We start from the raw sequence: 10,776 nt of genomic DNA on the forward strand, positions 1-10,776 counted from the left end.
TCAATATCCATATAACATCCCACTGAGACTCTTGAGCTCTGTAGATTAAAACAAACTCATTCTAGCCCTGTGAAATCTTTGACATATCCCTTAAGGTAAGCTGTAGTTGAGATTCAAAAATGTTAGGTGATTTGATGAAGGTCAAACTGAAAGTATCAAAGTCAGAATTGCACACAAATTTTGGCTTCAAAAAATCGATATTTTTATCCTACAATTGCATGCTTTTTTCAAAATGCAGCTTAAAATTGGCCTTTCATTCCTGTGTGCAATTGAGTCAAAAAGATCTACCATAACCAAAAATAAACAGCAAAAATAAACTCTGTGTGAGTTATTTGACTCACATTACAGGATGAGTCACCCCAGAAGAAAAAGCAAAGCAGAAGGAAGCTGGCCTGAGCCTTTGATTTGCTCCTGAACTGAGGCCCTGGTGGAAGTCCCCTTTGGAATCCAGAGTTTTGCAAGTTGTCCCATCACAGGGATGACACCTGTCTCTGAAGTGTTTCTTCCTGTTTTGTTTTTAAGCTCCTGTTACATGCTTCAGCTATTTCAAGTTTGCTGATGGCTTTGGGACCAAGATAGGCTATTCAGAATGACACAGTGAGAACAGCAGCTAGCTGGGACTAGAGCTGACACAGATCTGATGTGCCACGGGGTCTGAGTATCACCTTCAGCACTTTTGCTTTTGGGTAGAATTTGAAGTATAGGTGCTTTTCTTTTTCTAAGCCTTTGTATAAAGCCCCTTTAATAAAAATCAAACATACAGTCAATATAATCTGTTGATTTGATTTTGGGTAAATAGTTCTTCTAACATATACAAAATAGATAATCTGGTAGAGTTTATTCAGAACCTCTGTGCCATAATACCCTACCTGTGCATTAAAACATGATATTAAGCCAAAGGCTGTTCTAGGCATTAATGAACCAGCATCCTGCATAGCACATGGTCCCTTGAATTTTGTATTATTGTATGGATGCCTCTCAGTGATACATCGAGACAATCCTTCTGCGCACTTTGTATTGGTAATTTTTGTAAAAAGCAATATAGACATGGCCAGTGTCACACCCTCAATTTACTGTTTTTGATGTGTTTGCCATATTCAGTGGCAATTAGCTATTTATCAATCAAAGATAATGAAAACAAAGTTTTCATTTTTAATTGAGTCATAGTATTTGAAACAAAAAAATGTCAAAACTCTGCCTGTCTTTGCTCTAGAGCTGAGGTTCTGCAGATGCAATGATAGTGCTAATCACATTCTTGCCAGTGAGTATGACAATAGATAATAAAACACTGGAAAATAAACACTGTTATCAACTAATTTTAGAAATAATCTTGAGGGTTGGGTATTTTGAATATGAGAGATGGTACCTTTTAGTTTTTCCAATAGTGTCTTTGGCAAGAGAGATAAACTCTAGCAAAACAGCTGTGGATAGGACCTCTTCAGCATCTTAAGAAGCCTGGAGTCACCTGTTCTCATGAAGTAATAATGACTGTAACCATGACAATATCAACAACACTGCAACTAGCTGGCATTAGTGCTATGCTTAGGGCACTGAGCTTACTGCCTTATATAACTTGGAATATTTCATATTCAAGGGTAAGCATCTATGGTATACTCCATGCTGTTCTGGGGAAGAGACCATGGCTGTAAGATACTCTTATTATAGAGAGCAAGGAACTGGGTCATCTATCAGATCTCCTTGTGGGTGTTGTGCTTTGAAAATGAAATGCCTTTTTGAGGTTTATAGATCTGAGCACATGGACTCCACCCAGTTTCAAAGGCTGTAGGACCCTGAGGAAGTGGACTGTCACTGGAGGAAGCTGTTCACTGGGGTCAGAACATCGAGACTTTTAGCACAGCTTCATTTCCTGTCTACTCTCTGATGCTGAATGCAGCTGACCCACTGCTTTCTGCTCCTATAGCTGCCCCTTTTTTACCATGATGAACTGTGACCTCCAAACCAAATTGTATCATTCTTCCCTTGAGTTGCTTCTTGTCATGTGCTTGGTTTCAGCAACAAGCAAGGTTACTAAAACATTGGGCTAGGTTTCAGTGGATGAATGGTTGCCATTATCACCAGGTATGGGGACACAAACCATGATTCCTTGAAGTACACATTCCTATTACTATTCAGAACTTACTTAAGGCTTACTTGTTAATGAAGATCTGGGTTAGTTACCTAAACAAGTGGTGCAGCCCTTTGAATTCTTGTCCAGGTAAGTGAAGATTCCAATATGCATAAGTAGTGGTCATAGCTGTAGATCTAGTGGCGTTCTACTTGTGACTCCTGGCCATGGCAGAAAGCAGGGCACTGAGAGTCATAGTAAAGGAAGGCATTCCCAGTCTCACTTTTGCCTTCCCAGGCCTGTGGGTTTTACTTGTGTGAGAAGAGTTACCATGCTTGAGTTCTAATTCCAAGCATCTACCACACCTGGAGGAATGTAACCAAGTATGGGAAGCCTCTCCCCCCAGAGGTGTTTTCCTTAGTCTTTATAGATCCCTCTCACATCCAATAGGGTGCCTTGACTTTAGATGATGATGTAGGAGGAGAGTGGATTCTTTTTGTATACATATAATTATCACTCTTTGTTGAAAACTATTTTTGTAGATGAATCAGTTTTATGAAGACATCTGTATTGATTATTGAGGTATATCTGCTATCATGACTTCACAAATTCTGTGCTTACTGCCCCATGAAATGGGCAACCAATGGCACCAAGGATGGTTGTGGTTCCCTGTGGAGTAATAAGCTAAGATGGCTACCTTTGTAAACTTGATGCAACCTAGAATAATTTTGGAAAGGACTATAATGTATTTATTTTCTCGATCAGGCTGGCCTGTGGACATGTTTCTGGGGAATTATCTTGATTAAGTTAAATGACTTGGGAAGACCCTGGCTAGTACAAGTGGTATAATTCCCTTGCCTGGGAAGGAGGAGGAGGGATCCTGAACTGCGTAAGGGTGGAGAAATGGAGCAAAAGAGCAGTATGAATGCTTGTTTCTGTCTCTACTCTTGACTGTGGATATAATCTGACTTAACTGTTTCAAGTTCCTGCCTTGACCTCTTCAAAATGTTGAACAGTGACCTATAATCAAAACCTAAATAAATTCCCCTCAGTTGTTTTTGTTTGTTTGTTTGTTTGTTTGTTTGTTTTAAAGGTATTTTATCATAGCAACAGAAATTAACCCAGGACAGCAGGATATCATTCAGTGCTCCTTCTGGGATGGGTGTTTTCTGGTGAGTATCTGCATGAGACAGCAAAATCTATGTGTTATGCTTCTCCTTTTTAGTGTGCCTATCTTCCTGGCTTTCTAGAACGTCTTGTCTCTGAATTTTGCTCTTCTTTCCCAGTCCATTTTATACTATCTTACCCATTTGTCACTGTTCAGCTGAGCTGTTTCTCTGAAGCCAGGTGAAAGTCTTATGGTGTGATAGTGGCAAAAGGAAGTTCATGTAAGCCAGTAGGCTAGTGATATCAGAGTTTCACATTGAATTATCATTTAAAGAGGCATGGGTTGTACAGATCACAGGGAACAGCAACATCCCTGGCCATTTATAGCCAGTCTGACCTTATGGATATGACCTTAGAATGCTCTTGCTGCTGGATCCCTGGCATTCTTGTCCATTTTCCAAGGCTCATTTCTCATCATCTTTTGTTTCTCTTTGGTGTGTATCCAACTATACTACTCTGCATACTGGAGGCATTTTTAGTTTCACCACCAAAACCCTTTCTAAAACACTACATGGTCCAATTCTATTTAGGCATATATAGATCCACCTAATTAGGGAGAAGAATGGAGAGTTGAACAGTAAAAGGTTGGATAAATGTATGTGCTTTCATAACTAGCCCCAAAACAGAACATGATAATAAAGATAATAAAATGAAGCATTAATAATACTACTGGTTTCTATTTGCATATAGTTCCAAAATGCTTAAAGCATTCAGTGCAAAATTTCCAAATCTTGCTCTTCATGTTTTTAATTACTTGGCATGCTTGCAACTGTTTAACAAGAAAGGCTTCAAAAAAGAAGCAGGCACTTCATTGTAGTAGCTCGCCAATCTCCATGGGGGAAATACTGCCCTAACAGTGAATTTCAAGCTGAATGCAAGGGCAGGAGCTGATGAACAGAATCATCTCTTGTGGGACTGAATGGGTCAGCCTTTGACTTTGAATAATATTTTTCAGACTCTGCTTCTATATTATCCATATGAACATTATTTAGGTTATCTTTAGGACTCATTCCTAGAGAAAATAATTTAATTTTATGTGTGAATTCAAGTTGTACAAAAGGTAAATTAAACATATCACAGTCATTTTGATCAAAATATTTAGTGAAATGTGTGAATTCATTTTGAACAGAGTCAAATGAAAATACTTCTGAATTGATACATCATCACAAGAACTGTACTATGATCAAATTTCCATTTTTAAACAGAAAAATGAAATATGTTTGCACTTCAGAAATTCTATTGCCAGATTTCTGGAAGTTTGTAGACACAGTATTTCAACTGACAACATACACCAATGTGTTGGGCAAGATACCAAAAGGGAGGGCTGCAAATAAGAGATGCTACACACAGGAAGAGAAGAAACATATAAGTAAAACCCTGAGATAAACTCAGATGACCTCAGAAGACTCATTTCACATTCTAGCAAATGGGTAGAGCCATGCAGAGGTTATCTAGGATGACTGAAATGAATTTCTTACAGCTTTGGAACACATGCTCTCAGCCTATCTCAAGAACCTGCTGGAGCCTGCTGAGTGGTATTATTCCTGTGTTCCACTGGGGCACAACTTGACTGCTGACAGCTTCTATGTAATTGGGCAGGGGTAGAAAAGAACATTTCATGGAACCTTCAGTTGAGGGAAGAACAGTTTGAGTGAAAATATATTCTGATTAGGTTAAGCCAACCTTGCTAATTTCCATCCTCCTTACTATCTATCTGTTTAGGAATGGTTACTATAAGTGACTGGGATGACATAAAGAACAGCTGCTGGAAAGAATGTGGCCATTGGTAAATTCCCCATGCCCAAGTGGAAGACCTCCAAGTCCATGTGCATAAAGACAGTACTATTGGACTCAGTGAGTTAAATATTAACTAATTAGAATGTATAAAAGCATGACAGGAAGTTTGGAGGAAATTGTGATGGGATTTCTAGGAGAAGTTGAAGGGGGAATTGAAAAGAGTGCCTTTTTTCTAAATCACTCTGCTTGTACACACACACACACACACACACACACACACACACAAACACACACCCTTCCGTTTAAAGAATTATTACAACAATCATCACCTGTCTAGTAAACAAAGGTTAGTAGGATTCCTGGGTACCAGACCACTGTTCTAGGTTTGGGATTCAGTAGGGAGGATGAGAGGAGAGTTATCCCTTCACTGAGCTTGTTTCACTGACCAGTTAGAGGGTCTTCAGTGTGTTAGGAAGTGTCTGAGTCTTCAGAGCCCAGTGTTCTGATGCAGCATGGTGCTAAGATAGAGATCATTTAGTGATGGGGGCATCCCTGGTGTGGTTGAAAACATTCTTCTCTAGGAGTCAGTCATGGTACAAGTTGTCAGTAATGAGACCTGGCTTGAAGGTTACTTACAGAAAGATTTCATGCAGATGAGAGAAACAAAAGTTGATTTAAATGCATTAGAAATGTGAATAAATTATATGTGCAGAGACAGAAAAGGGCAACCCAGTGGAAATGAGTGCATGTGAGCATATGTGAGCACATGTGAGTACATGTGAGCACATGTGAGCACATGTGAGTACATGTGAGTGCATGTGAGTGCATGTGAGCGCATGTGAGTGCATGTGAGTACATGTGAGCCCATGTGAGTGCATGAGTGCATATGAGTGCATGTGAGTGCATGTGAGCACACCTGAGTACATGGGAGTGCATGTGAGCACATGTGAATGCATGTGAGCACATGTGAATGAATGTGAGCACATGTGAGCATATGTGAGCACATGTGAGTACATGTGAGTGCATGTGAGTGCATGTGAGCACACGAGTACAGGTGAGTACATGTGAGTGCATGTGAGTACATGTGAGTGCATGTGAGCACACATGAGTACAGGTGAGTGCATGTGAGTACACATGAGTACATGTGAGTACAGGTGAGTGCATGTGAGTGCATGTGAGCACACATGAGTACAGGTGAGTACAGGTGAGTGCATGTGAGTGCATGTGAGCACACATGAGTACATGTGAGGGCATGTGAGCACACATGAGTACAGGTGAGTGCATGTGAGTGCATGTGAGTGCATATGAGTACCTATAAGTGCATGTGAGTGCATGAGAGTGACTGTGAGCACATGTGAGTGCCTGTGCAAAGAGGTGACTTCCTACCAAAGCCAACCAGAAAGAAAATTTAGGTAGCAGCACTTTGTAGGACTTTATGGAGCAAGGAGAGAGAGAGGGGAGGGAGAGAGAATGAGAATCCATTGTTTTCTCAGTTTCCTTGAAACGGACAAAGAATCCCTAAGATTGTCCCAGGTTGGTGTTTCAGGAGTTTCCAGGACCCAACTAAGAGTTCCAGTCAGTGAAAAGCTTTAAACATTGACAAGGTGAAATTCTTGAAAGGTGGGAAGAAAGGACAGAAACCGAGTATCAAGAACAATCTGACAGGAGCTTTAAATGACATTGCATGAGGCCTTCTGAAGGAAATTCAAACAAGCCTAAATAAATTAGGGAGGACTGCTTCATCAGGATGCAAATATTCATGCTATCAACTATTTAGAGCTATTTACTTTATGAATATGGGTATTTTGCCTGCCTGAATGCATGTTTACTCTTCTGATCCCCTTGGAGATAAGAAGAGGCACAGGATCATCTGTAACTAGAGTTACAGAGGGTTGTGAGCCACATGTGAGTGCTGTCAACCAAATCCAGGTTCTCTGCAAGAGCAGCAAATTCTTTTTAACTTCTAAGCCATTTCTCCAGTCTCCTTCTCCATATTATTACGATGAGGATGCTTCAAAGGTTGTTCAATGAATTCCATTGCCAGGATCCAAACTAAATGTTTTATTTCATACAAGTTGACAAGCTGATACAAGTTGAAAAAATGATGTGGAAGTATAAATAATCTACAAAAACAAAACAGCTTTGAAAAGTCACAAAGTTGAAGACAAATACTAAATATTCATAGCTCATTTAGTTCCTGTTATGAGGCTAGGATAACAAAAGCCCTATGGAAAGTAGGCAAAGGCTGGCAAAGAGACCATTAGAACAGAAGAGAACTTTGAGATAAACATGCACATATGTGTGCTTTACAAGGTTACAAAGGCAGGTCTTGAGGAAGAAAATCTTTAACACATGTAAAAAATTGGATTTGCATATACAAATATAATCTTTAACTAATTTCTCATAACATACACACAAAATTTGTCACAATTATAAATATCTGATATATAAGATATATAACCAAAACTTCAAAAAGATAAGCCAAAATTCTTTATCTTATGTAAAAATTTTCATTAAATGGAAAATCTGTTCTTGATTGTTAACAATACCAGCTGCTAACTAGGGTAAAAATATATATCTGATGCATGTCTTTCATCTTAAATACAGGAGGAACCTGTAAATCTCAACAATAGGAAGATTAGAAAGTAATTTAGAACACAATGCAAAAATTTGAACAGATAAATTGTTTTAAGAAGACATGTGGATGACAGCTAAGTGTATGGAAAGATGTTGGACACCATTTGCTCCTGGTACAGACAGATTAAATCACCATGGGATATGAGAGGTGTCTGCCAACATATTCCAACCCAATGATGATTCCAAGTGTTTCAGACATATGGAGAACCTGGGACCTCAGATATACTCCCCAGGAGAAAAAGTGGTGTAACTATCTTGGATATAATTTGCTAAATTCTATAAAACATTAAGCCTCTATTATATGACTTGTTCATGTCATTCACAGGTATTATCCAAAGGACACATAATGTCTTCACAGAGCCTGGTACATGCCTAGAAGTTTTATTTTTTAATTGTTAAAATCGAAAGATAAAACATTAACAAAATGTGGTATATTCATACACTAGAATAATACTTTGTAATAAAATTGATCAATCGTTGACATGCTAGGAACCATATATAGTGCAAATCACTTGAAAATAAATATACGGGTGGAAGGAGATATGATAGAAGGACATACTTTGTGATTCTATTTGTAAAATTCTAGGAAATACAAATTGATAGACCACAACAGAAGGCAGTATAGAGCCTGCCTGCAGATCTGAGTGTGGATATTTTAGGGGGTGTATAGCAGGGAGTAATTTCAGGAAAGCAGAAAGAACCTTGAGTGGGATGCACCTTCATCATCCTTGCCAGGATAATGGGGTCCTAGGTTCAATGCTTGCTAGAATGTGGATTTAAATTTCAATATATGTAGCTTAACAAGAATCAATAATGCCTACATAAAGCCATTAACAACAGACAAAAATGGGGTCAAAGAAAAGCAGCAGTTTATGTCAGCCTTAGGAGCCCATGTAAAAATGGGGTTGTGTTTGGAGTAAGGAAAGGCTTCAGCATCTCTTAGGGACGTTTGCAGAATGTCATGAATTGAAACTGTCCCAAGTTCAGAGGTCATTGCCATCACTTTGCTTAGGTGATCCCATTGTGACTTTTCACTAACAGACATGTAGACTGAAAAAGAGCCTGGTAATGCCAGAGAGCCCTGATTCCCCAGAGTCTGGTGAAATAGTGCTTGGATCTGATTACAGCTGGCTTGCTGCAAAACCCATTCAAGTTCCACAGCACAGAGCAGCCTGTCCTTGTGCTGTATTCCAGAGGGCAGGATGAGATTAACCACATTTAGCTAAAATACAAAATGGAGCACAGTGACCAGCATCCAAAGTATGTCAAAGATCTGTGAGAGCTCAGCGGAGAAAAGGAAAGAAGCGTTCTGACCAAAAGAGATGAAATGAAAAGTGGGAAAGTTTCTCTAAGCACGACATCCATTTCTGGGCCTTCAGGGATGGATAGAACAGGAGCAGGTTCAAGTGAAGGGAAGCACAGTCCATGTGTAAGAAACTAAGTACAAAAATCTTTCAAAAATAAAAACACAATGATAATGTTCTTGGAAAATGCTCCAGGATCAGTTCTTTTGAGAAGAGCCATCTAATTTTGTTACTGTCATAGAACACCCAAGACCGCATAAGATATAAAGAGTTTTATTGGCTCTTAATTCTGGGAAATCAAAGTAGTATGGCACTAGTGTCTAGCTTCATCTTAACATGACATCTAAGGGGACACACTTTGAAGCCATATATAAGGAAATAGAAACAACTGGAGACAGGCCCATGGATCCATCTTAACCCTCATCTATAGAACCTAGCCCCATAGGAACTATTTGACCCATCCCTGCTAGAAGGAATGAATCCCCAGTAGAAGTAGGACTGTTGTGAACCTGATGGCTTTCCACTAGCCACATCCTGTAAAGATCATCTATCTCTCTATAGTCTCACACTGAGGACCAAGCTTCTTCGAGCATCAACTGCTGTCAGGTAGAACATGTCCAACATGTTCAAATACAGCAGACACATGTGGAAAATCACAAAGAGCAAAGCTGACTTGAAAGTTTCATTAGGGATTGCATAATTTTATATATTACGAAGGCCAAAGAACATGCATGTTTCCTGAAAGGTCAGCAGACTCAGAATGAGTAAGCAATAATGATGTGTCCTTAGTTCTGGGATCTGGAAAACATCACTCTTTCAAATACCATACATGTGTAGAGAACTAATCCAGAATTTTTATATGGGTAAAGTAGTGCATTCATGGTGACTTGCTGAAGACAGTGTATTCCACACGTCCCCAAAATTGCCTCTGTCCTCCCTCTCCTGTGCTGCCAGCCACTTTCAGCTCAGGATCGTGTCTGCACTGAGATTGCTCTGCACGATTTTCTAACAAAGACTTAAAGATAGGAACACTCAGTGGAGGTGATTTTATCACAGCAAACAACACTTTGCAGGAAGCAGATTCCTGTCTGTAACTGTGGGCAGCAGTCAAAAGCAGCCCCCTGGGTTGCTGCTATGGAGAAGCTCTTAGCATAAGGAGAAAACTTCAACCTGGAAACTGAAGACTGCATGGTGTAAGCTTGATGTCTGTCAAGGTCTTGAAGAAAAGAAGTGGCCTTTCAGTCATTAAACACACAGGTCTGGGCTCCTCTGCCAGCAACTCGTGTAACTGATGTTGTTCTGCAAATCTGTTCAAGCAAGGAACATCTGTTAAGCACTCACTGTGTGTCACACATGATGCAAAGGTAGCTGGAATGAACAGTTGTCATTTTGTCTGTTAAGGATGCCTTCTGTTCCTCCTTTTGATCAAACTTAATAATGTTCGTCCTTAGGTCTACCTTGGGCCATCCCTATAGCCACTTGGATGAGAGGTTGGCTCATCCAGATTTGTCCCCACTCTTATTCACCTGTCCTCTAAACTCAGTAGCTATTCCAAGTGTGGACTTGGAACCTGATCCCAGCTACATAGAATCTTCTTCTGCAGAAGCATTTGATTATGTGCGGGTGCATTTGTGTTGAGATATGTGCACTGAAGTGTAGTTATCCATGGGGTAAAGAAAAGGAGTGTGGGGTCCTTTGAAACTGGTGTTCCACTTGATTGTGAGCTACCCAACAAAGTGCTAGCTAGCATATGAACTTGAGTCCTCTGAAGGAGCAGTAAAAGTGGTTAAGTAAGGCTTAGCTACTGAGCCATCCATCCAGCCTGAATGTTCTCTCATTTTTTAAAATTATAAAATATCAGGATAA

General features: G+C 39.7%; 1 long non-coding RNA gene across 1 annotated transcript; it reads left to right on the plus strand.

Annotated features, from left to right (window-relative positions):
- Window positions 1-1,510: 1,510 nt before the first annotated feature.
- On the plus strand, window positions 1,511-7,902 carry LOC110293947. Its single transcript, XR_002377899.1, has 3 exons — window positions 1,511-1,595; window positions 4,955-5,086; window positions 7,577-7,902. It is a non-coding gene; the product is annotated as an uncharacterized LOC110293947 (long non-coding RNA).
- Window positions 7,903-10,776: the final 2,874 nt, after the last annotated feature.

Source organism: Mus caroli, chromosome 5 (assembly GCF_900094665.2).
Source record: "Mus caroli chromosome 5, CAROLI_EIJ_v1.1, whole genome shotgun sequence".
NCBI classification, from domain to species: domain Eukaryota; kingdom Metazoa; phylum Chordata; class Mammalia; order Rodentia; family Muridae; genus Mus; species Mus caroli.